This window comes from Sapajus apella, unplaced genomic scaffold, assembly GCF_009761245.1.
Source record: "Sapajus apella isolate SASKATOON/1434 unplaced genomic scaffold, GSC_monkey_1.0 scaffold1, whole genome shotgun sequence".
NCBI lineage: Eukaryota > Metazoa > Chordata > Mammalia > Primates > Cebidae > Sapajus > Sapajus apella.
In genome coordinates, this window is record NW_022436941.1 from 23,180,344 (window position 1) to 23,189,146 (window position 8,803).

General features: G+C 34.9%; 1 pseudogene; it reads left to right on the plus strand.

Annotated features, from left to right (window-relative positions):
* Positions 1-4,224: 4,224 nt before the first annotated feature.
* On the plus strand, positions 4,225-5,078 carry LOC116560335 (annotated as a pseudogene).
* Positions 5,079-8,803: the final 3,725 nt, after the last annotated feature.

Here is an 8,803-nt window from a genome sequence, read left to right on the forward strand (position 1 = left end):
CTATATTTTTCCTGATTTTAAATCTCTTTAAAAGTCAAATGTGTAAACCAAAATAATAACAATATATTTTGGGGCTATAATATGTTTAGCAGTAAAATGAATGACATAAATATCACAAAGCAAGATGGGGAGAAAATGAAAGTATACCCTATGTTCTCCTACTGTATGTAAAGTAGTATAATATTATTTAAAGGTACAGCGTTATAAGCTAAATACACAGAGAGAGAGAGAGAGCGAGAGAAAGATATATGTATATAAAACCCTAGGATAATCACTAAAAAAATGAAAGAAAAAATAAGTGTAACTAATAAATAATTAGTGGATATAACAAGAAATAATAAAAATAATCCAAGAAGACATGGAAGAGGAAAATCAGAATAAAGAACAGGTAGTACAAATTGAAAACAAAAGTAAAAAGGAGGATTTGAACACAAACATATCAATGATTATTTTAAATGTAATTTTTTAAACATTCTAATAAAAAGGTAAAGTTTATCAGTTTGGATGACACCACCATACTGAATTGCATGCTGTTACCAAAATATATATGTAAAGACACATATTGCAAAAGGATGGGTAAAGATACACCATTACAACAATAATGAAAAGGAAACTGTAGTAGCTATGTAAATACGATAAAAGTATACTTCAAAACAAGAAATTTTATCAGGGAGCAAAATCAACTAATTGATATTTAAAGAACTTTCAACTCAACAACAGTAGAATGGACATTAGTTTCAAGTGGACATGAAACATTTATCAAAAGAGACTATATAATTTGAGTCACAGAGCAAAATCAATAAATTTAAAAGAATTGAAATTATAAAACATGTACTTTCTGACCATAATAGAATTAAACTATATATTAACACACATATATTTTATATAGATCACATACATGCTATGTATATATTATATATATAACAGTAATATGTATGAAAAATTCTTGAGTAATTAGAAAGTAAACAACACATTTCTATGTAGCCCATGGTTTAAAGAAAGAATAGACAAATTAGACATTTTGAACTAAATAAAAGTGCTAATGGTATATCAAAGTTTGTGGAATACAGCTAAAACAATGTTTTGAAAGAAATTTAGAGCATTAAATACTTACAAAACAAGAAAAGTCTCAAATAGTGATATTAGCTTCTAATAAAATAAACTGGATAGAGAGGAAAATCTCAAAGCAAATAGAAGAAAGAAAATAATAAATGTAAGAGAAAAGTTAATTTAAAAAGAACAGAGAAAACTAAAGAAAAAGCAAATAAAAGAAGATTTTTAAAAAAAGATTGATGAAATTGATATAACTCTAGGTAGATTGACCAATATCAGGATATTTTATATAATATCAGGAAGGAGATTATATATATATATATAAATGTTATATATGGATATATACATATATCCATTTTGCTGTAAATATATCTAATTCACTGTTTTGAATCACTGAAAGATTTATCATGGTATACATTTACTTATGCTTACTCACATTTTCTGGTGATGTCACCCAAATTGCCTATAACTCCTGACCACCATAAACATTGTTGCAATTAATACCTTCTCACATGGGTATGAGAATCACTATGGAATATATGTCTGAGAACAGAATTGCTGAAGACTAATTTGCCCACTCAACTGCACTTGCATGTCTTTAGTGCATCTATCTCTCTGAGAGGTTACAGAGACTTACATGAGAACATCAGGCTCTGTTCTAGGTGATATCCCATTCCCCTAGCTTCATAAGCTACCTGATACATTTTCAGAAATTATTTTTTTCATCTGATTGTTCTTATATCACTGGTCCATAGTCATTGCTTTTTAAATCATCTTCCTATCTTATGCTCTCTGAAACTGGTCTTCTTCAGTAATGTTGTGTTTCACAGCAGTCTTTGAATTCCTCCTTTTCATTATTTCATGTTTTCTCTCCTATCCCATTCAGGCTTGCTGGCTCTCTGAGAGACTGTCTTTCTCAGATATCAGTTTGCTTTTAACATTTTTCTTATGTGTTCTGACCCGTTCTTATTTCCAGAGATAAACAACAAAACCCAGGTTGGTGCCCAGATTTTCAACAATCTGTTATCTTGAAAACCTCATACACTCACCTTCACCCTAACCTCACCTTCATCACAGTTGGAAAGATGAATTGAGTGATTAACATCTATAGTTTGAATACATTTGAATTTGTGATTAAAAGTTATGGGCTTCGTTTTTTTTTTTTTTAATGAGCAAAACTAAAGACATTGACTTAAAAAATTGCAGTTATATAAACAATTACATTATCTATAATACACCACTACATTTGTGGCAATTCTTTAGTTCCTTTTTCAATAAAGTATCAAATTAATCATAGACTTTTCTCTCAGCTGCTTCATTTATATCCTGAATTCAATTTCCCACATTGCATGTCACAGGCATAAAATAATATTTTTCTGCCTTTCTGTAATTAAACACAAGGAGTAATTGTGGTATTTATATTTACAATAATATCTAAGTGATATTTAAGAACTTTTATAACAAGGACACTACAGAATTGCTATTTATATGACTTAGGGAAAGACAATTCCAGTGTACTAGATTACACCTTAATGAAGTGAATAATCCCTAATATGCAAAAAGCACAGGAAAAACAATCCAAGGAATAGTTACTAAGTGATGTACAAGAGACCAAGGAGTACACAAACTGTAGAAAGTCCTGATTGTTCAAAATGAGCATTCTAGGCACAGTTGTGTCTCATACACCTCCTCCTCTCATCCTCAGAACCTTCCAGCTCTCCAGCCATTGCTCTGGCCAGTAGCTGGAGTAACATGGCAGCACTGAACCTCAGTAGCAAGACTTGTCTCCACCTCAACCCTGGAGTTTCTCTGATGCCACCTCATGGGATGTGTCAAGAAATTTGTTCAGCCATCCTGATGCATACACAGACTCAAAAGTACTTGCCAAAATAAAGCAAAACCATGAAGACAGTGCAATAGTCCACTGAAAGTTAATATGTACAACATAACACTTAAAGGCTCACAAGATGGTAAGATTAATTGGATTGTTTATTGTAATTCTTTGGCTTAAAACAATGCACAAGAGATGAAATTTTTCTCAGGCACTATTAAATCCCTAATGCCATTCAGCTCAGCACATGCTATATATTTCCCAGCCAGCTGTCAAAAGGAAAAAAAAATAGTCCATCTAATTAGAAGAATGAAGTGCTATTAGTACTTTTCCAATAAGAACGTGCCTTCTACTCTTAATGTGGACACATGAGGAAAAGTATTTACTTAATATTTTTAAGTTCACTGTGCTGTCAACGAAGCAAAAACCTCTTTTTTTATAGCACCAGTGATAACCGATTAACAGAAGTTAGATCTAACTCTTGTTAATATTCCCACAACATTATATCCAGCAGATAAAACTTTTAGGCTCTTTTTTTTTAAATACTTGCATAGTCTCCAAAGAGATTCAAAGAGAGTTGGCTTTGATTGAGAACATCAGTGAACAAGAGTTCCTTATTAAGCAGCCACTGGTTTCGGAGCAGTATCCCAGCATTGAGGAGGGGAGACCCTCTTCAAGAAGCTTTTGGCCATGGAGGAGAAGCCCAGTGTTAAGAAGGAGGCTGTCCTCAGGGATCCCATTATTAACACAGAAGCTCACTTTAAGGAAACTTTGACCTTGCAGAAGAAGCCCAGCATTGAGCAGGAGGCCCTCTTTAAGCAACAGTTGGCTTTGTGTGAGAAGCCCAGCAGTGAGAAGGAAACTATCTTCAAGGAGTCCTTGACTTTGAAGGAGAAGCCCATCATTAAAGAGACCCTCTTCAAAGAGCCATTAGCCTTGCAGATGTCTACCATCAATGAGGCATTCCTCTTCAAAGATACAACAGCTCTGAATGAGAAGCCCACCACTGAGAAGGAGTTGTCTTTCAAGGAGCCATTGGCCTTACAAGAGAGTCCCATCTGCGAGGAAGACACCTTTCTCAAAACATTCTTGATTCCCCCAAGTTGGAACCAGCCATATGTGTCGGGCACTGCTCCTGAATCCATAATAGGTAAGTCCAGCATTGCTATCATCACCAGCATCGGCTAGTCCAGTACCACCACCGAGTCCAGTGCATGTGATTCTGCTTCTAAAAAACCTTTCTCACTGCAGGCCAAGGGAACCCAAAGGAAATAAGCCCACAGGAAGATACTGATGAGGACAGCAGTGATGTGAGTTTCAACTCAGTATATGCCAAGGAAATCTTCAGTTACATGAAGGAGAGAGAGGAACAGTTTATACTTACAGATTACATGAACAGGCAGATTGAAATCACCAGTGACATGAGGGCCATTCTTGTGGACTGGTTGGTAGAGGTGCAGGTGTCCTTTGAGATGACCCACGAGACCCTGTACTTGGCAGTGAAGCTGATGGAGTTCTACTTAATGAAGGTAGTATGCAGGAAGGATAAGTTACAACTAGTTGGTGCCACTGCCTTAATGATTGCAGCAAAATCTGAGGAGTTCAGCCCACTTCGTGTGGATGACTTCATGTACATCTGTGATGACAATTAGCAAGATAAGATGCTCAAGATGGAAATCTACATCCTGCATGTCCTCAAATTGGACATTAACATTCCTGTTAACTATCATTTTCTGAGTAGATATGCTAGGCGTACCCACACCAACGTGAAGACACTGACCTTGTCCCGCTACATCTGCGAGATGACCCTGCAGGAATACGACAATGTCCAGGAGAAGGCTTCCAAGCTAGATACTGCCTCCTTACTCCTGGCCCTCTATATGAGGAGTTTCTGACACTGTGTTTTCAACCTGGAGTATTACAGTGGCTACAGGATCTCTGAACTTTACTCCTTGGTCAGACAGCTGAACAAACTGCTGACTTTCAGTTCTTAACAATAGTCTCAAGACTGTATTCCAAGTATTCTCACCTAGTCTTCTTTGAAGTCACCAAAATCCCCACCTTGGATGTGTTGAAGCTGAAGGAGATTTTGAACTACGATTGTATGGCTGAGGGCCTGGTACTTTAGCAGCAGCCGCAGGGCCAGGCATGCATGTTAATAAAGTATATTTATTCTACGTATATTTATTATAACAATTTCAGTTATCCAAAGTAATATGTACGGTTATTTGCATAAATCAAACTGTGTGTATATATATATACATATGCAGACTCCCCAACATGTATACACATAAGTTGATATGTTGTTTAGTTTGCTAATGAATTACATCAGTCAGTCAGTAGATGTCAAGGAGACAAAAAGTTGATACCATGCATGTGGACTTCAATTTCTGGAAATAAGGGAGGTAAACCAGCTACTTTGAAAGGGCTTTCGGTTACAATATGACTAAAATCTTGATAAAACATACTTTGAAAAACATTGAGGTTAAGATTAACTACAAACAAGGAAAAGTTCCAGTGGGTAATTAAGCCAAAACCATCACCACCAGCACCACAACAAAATAACGAACTTTAATGAGAAAAAGTAGTTGTGAATGGTACATAATTGCCCTGGGAACTAATACCACTAGTGATGCTGTGATTAGAGCCAAGGCCTTGAGAATACCAGTGAAAGAGCTGGACCTAAAATCATTGGATTAAGATTGAAACCCTAAGGAGGTTAAAGTAGCTTCAAATTAGTAGCAGGTTTTGGGATCAAGCAGGAACAAATTAAATTATCTTTGCAGGTTAATGTCACTGAGTCAGATTCAGTTTTTTACAAACTAAGTTCAACCAAATACAGCTAATACATTTTAACCATAAAAACAAACCTAGAAAGCACAATAACATAAGGTAAAGTAAGCAAAAACTAAAAAGTCAACCACTTTAGACCTCTCAAAGACTTCAGATGATATACTTATCAGAAAAAAAATGTAAAATAATATAACATATTAAGAAGAAAAAGAATGAATTTTTTTAAGTGAACAACTGAAAACTTACAATTACAAAACTGATTTGGAAAAGAATAAAGCAAAAGTCTAGAACAACAATTTACAAATAATTTGTAGGTAAGAAAGCACCCAAAGATTATAAAAGAATTGGAAGACAGATGTGAAGCAAGTACTCACATCATAGTGTAGAGATATAAGAAAATGGGAAATATGAAAGAACGTTATGAGAACTACAGGATAAACTAGACAGTCTGCGTTCTACTTGTAATCTCAAGAGAGAATAGAAAATCGATGTAGCTAATGGTTTCTATGCAAAGAAGAAGAAAACTTTATTGAAAGATATTTACAACCTGGGCAACAAAGTAAGACCCCATATGTATAAAAAATAAAAATTAAAAAAATAGACAACCCATAGGTCCTGATACTCAAGAAGCTGAGGTGGGAGGATAACTTGAGCACAGGAGTTTGGGACTGCAGTCAGTTATGATCATACCACTGCACTCCAGCTTGGTCAGAAGAGCAAGACCCTGTCTCTAGAAGAGGGGGAAAAAAAGAGAAATATTTAAAAGACTTAAATAAGTGGAATGATATACCATATCCATGGACTAAAAGACTCCTTATTGTAAATATCTACCAAGCTGTTGTTTAAAATTTATCTCTTGGTACAAATCACAGTAAAATGTTTGAACGATTTTTTTAGAGGAAATTTCACATATGTATACCAGGAATGACATAAGGTTCATAAGAGTATGGTTCGTAGAAGTGAAAAAAAAAACAGAAATGATGCATTGACTAGAATGTGGCTAAATAAATTTTGCAATAATCAAGGTGGAATATTATCAAAGAATGAGAAGAATAAATTGTAACTATATAAAACAACATGGATAAATGTGAGAAATATAACAAAGGAAAAATGCAATTCATAGTGGATAACATAATTTGATATTTTATACTGCTCAAAATGAAGAAAACTAAGCAACATATTGTTTAATACTTAAATATATAGTAGTACTATTTAAAAAACTACAACAAATAAATGATAAGCACAAAATTAAGAGTTTTTGTTCTGGTAGAGAAGTCAGGAATGAAATAGGGGAAGAAGAGACGATAGGTATTAATATTACTAGTATTTTAATAGTTTATAAGTTTGAGAGTGAGGTCATAGTTAATATTTAATTAACTTTTAAATGTACTTAAATGTTACATATATTGCTTAATATCTATCATATATTATGTTAAAATTATATCTTGTCATTTATACATAGCTCTAAGACTGCTTACTCAAATATTTTCATTTTATGCAAAATTTTAAAAAGGTATTTATACATAGTGCTAGGCCACAAAAACATCAGTAGCAGCACATTGAAAGTTAGAAGAAAAAAAAAAAGTTAGAAGAAAAAAAAGTTAGGCATAGAAGTTATTTAATATAGTAAGAAATGGGTGAGTCCATTCCCCAGTTTTAGTACCATTGGGGAGTGCAATAATAGACTTTCCTTTGACAATCAAGAGACAACACACTCTCAAGCTTCTGTTAAGTTGCCAAAGCAGTATCCAGCATAATTCAGAAGAAATCCTAACTCAAGTTGTTCAAATAATTGTTTAGTATTCAGTGTCTGAGGGTGACGGCCCTTTTAGTACACCCAATTCTTTGTTAGGATAATTCTTCCTGCTTCATATTTAAGGTCCCCTGCCTAGTTTCTAAAATCATTTGAATTTTTAAAAGTACAGATTTGCAACCTTTACAAGGTTTGGTTTCAAGCTGATGACCTTACTTGTTGGCGTCGGCAAATAAAAGATAGCTCTCTGAGAAGTAGGATTTTCAAGGTGGATAGAGGGGATCTTAGTCCATTTCTGTGTTGCTATAAAGGAAAACCTGAGGTTGGGTAATTTATAAAGAAAAGGTGTTTATTTGGCTCACCATTCTGCATGACGTACAAGAAACATAGTGCCAGCATCCGCCTCTGATGAGGGCCTCTGGCTAGCTGCACTCATGGAAGAAGGGAAAGGAAGCATGCTGTGTAGAGATCAAACAGTGAGAGAGGAAGGAAGAGAGGGAACAGGGAGGTTCCAGGCTCTTCTAACTACCAGTTCTCTTGGGAACAAATAGAGTGAGAGCTCACTCATTACTTGAAGAATGGCTCCATGGCATTGAAGAGGAATCCTCTCTCACTACTCAAACACATCCTGTTAGGTCCCACCTCCCACATTGCAGATCAGATTTCCATATGAGGTTTGGACGCGTCAAACAAACCAAACCATAGCATATGTAGAAAGGAGGGTATCCAAGGGGAAGGAAAAATAGTGTGAGTAAAGGCAAGGGTGACATTTTTCATTCTTGATTCCTCAATGTCCAAACTACTTATCATTTATTTGAGATACTGTCTGTTTCTCTTATAGCACCACATGAAACCCAGTGCACAGTCCTTTGGAAAAATGATCATAGCTTAAGTATCTGTGGTGCATTTTCCTCCCTTTTGGCACTATTCCTGGTTTCTGATCTTGCATTTAGCCTAACTCATCTTCTGCATCCTAAAACGTATGAAGTTTATTTTGCACAAATCACCTGGGGAGGTGGTCACCAAAATCAAATCTTTCCATTCCTGAATCCCTTCACTATGCCAACCCAAAATCAAGTAATTCAACAATTATTGGTAACCAATAAAATACATCCCTGTACCTTCCATGCAATTAAACTCAGCTAATAGTAAAAGGAGAGTAAATTATTCAACTAAAGTAAACCACTCTGAGGCATGAATGGCTCATTTATCACGAGCAATTCTCTCAAAGGTTTTTCACAAGGCTTTTCGTGGAGTATTTGGGAGAGGTGTTTTTGAATGCTCTTTTCAGCAACAGTAGGCAAAATTACAAAGTGCATCATTAAAAAAAATTAAATAATCTTGTATCACTTTTATATAATGCTACGAATTAT